Genomic DNA, 1,023 nt, shown 5'->3' with positions numbered 1-1,023 from the left:
CATGGACTTCCATCTGAAGATCCTTTTCAGTTCTTAACTGAATTTTTGTAGATATGTGATACTGTTAAGACCAATGGAGTAGATCCTGAAGTCTACAGGCTCATGCTTTTCCCTTTTGCTGTAAGAGACAGAGCTAGAGTATGGTTGGACTCTCAACGTAAGGATAGCCTGAACTCTTGGGATAAGCTGGTCAAGGCTTTCCTAGCCAAGTTCTTTCCTCCTCAAAAGCTGAGCAAGCTTAGAGTGGATGTTCAAACCTTCAGACAGAAAGAAGGTGAATCCCTCTATGAAGCTTGGGAGAGATACAAAGGACTGACCAAAAAGTGTCCTTCTGACATGCTTTCAGAATGGACCATCCTGGATATATTCTATGATGGTTTGTCTGAGTTATCTAAGATGTCATTAGATACCTCTGCAGGTGGATCCATACACCTAAAGAAAATGCCTGCAGAAGCTCAAGAACTCATCGACATGGTTGCAAATAACCAGTTCATGTACACTTCTGAAAGGAATCCTGTGAATAATGGGACGCCTGTGAAGAAGGGAGTTCTTGAAATTGATACTCTGAATGCCATATTGGCTCAGAACAAAATATTGACTCAGCAAGTCAATATGATCTCTCAGAGTCTGAATGGAGTGCAAGCTGCATCCAACAGTACTCAAGAGGCTTCTAATGAAGAAGAAGTTTATGATCCTGAGAACCCTGCAATAGCAGAGGTGAATTACTTAGGTGAACCTTATGGAAACACCTATAACTCATCATGGAGAAATCATCCAAATTTCTCATGGAAGGATCAAAAGCCTCAACAAGGCTTTAATAATGGTGGAAGAAACAGGTTTAGCAATAGCAAGCCTTTTCCATCATCCACTCAGCAACAGACAGAGAATTCTGAGCAGAATCCATCTAGCTTAGCAAACTTAGTCTCTGATCTATCCAAGACCACTGTAAGTTTCATGAATGAAACAAGGTCTTCCATTAGAAATTTGGAAGCACAAGTGGGTCAGCTGAGTAAAAGGTTCACT

The 1,023-nt window shown here is 41.1% G+C and overlaps 1 non-coding gene across 1 annotated transcript; it reads right to left on the bottom strand.

Annotated features, from left to right (window-relative positions):
- Nucleotides 1-234: 234 nt before the first annotated feature.
- LOC148581017 (small nucleolar RNA R71) lies at nt 235-342 on the bottom strand. Its single transcript, XR_015899528.1, has one exon. It is a non-coding gene; the product is annotated as a small nucleolar RNA R71 (small nucleolar RNA).
- Nucleotides 343-1,023: the final 681 nt, after the last annotated feature.

The sequence above is a fragment of the Arachis ipaensis genome, chromosome B10 (assembly GCF_059453495.1).
Source record: "Arachis ipaensis isolate K30076 ecotype BB chromosome B10, ASM5945349v1, whole genome shotgun sequence".
Lineage (NCBI taxonomy): Eukaryota > Viridiplantae > Streptophyta > Magnoliopsida > Fabales > Fabaceae > Arachis > Arachis ipaensis.
This window is presented reverse-complemented; position numbering and strand designations above follow the sequence as displayed.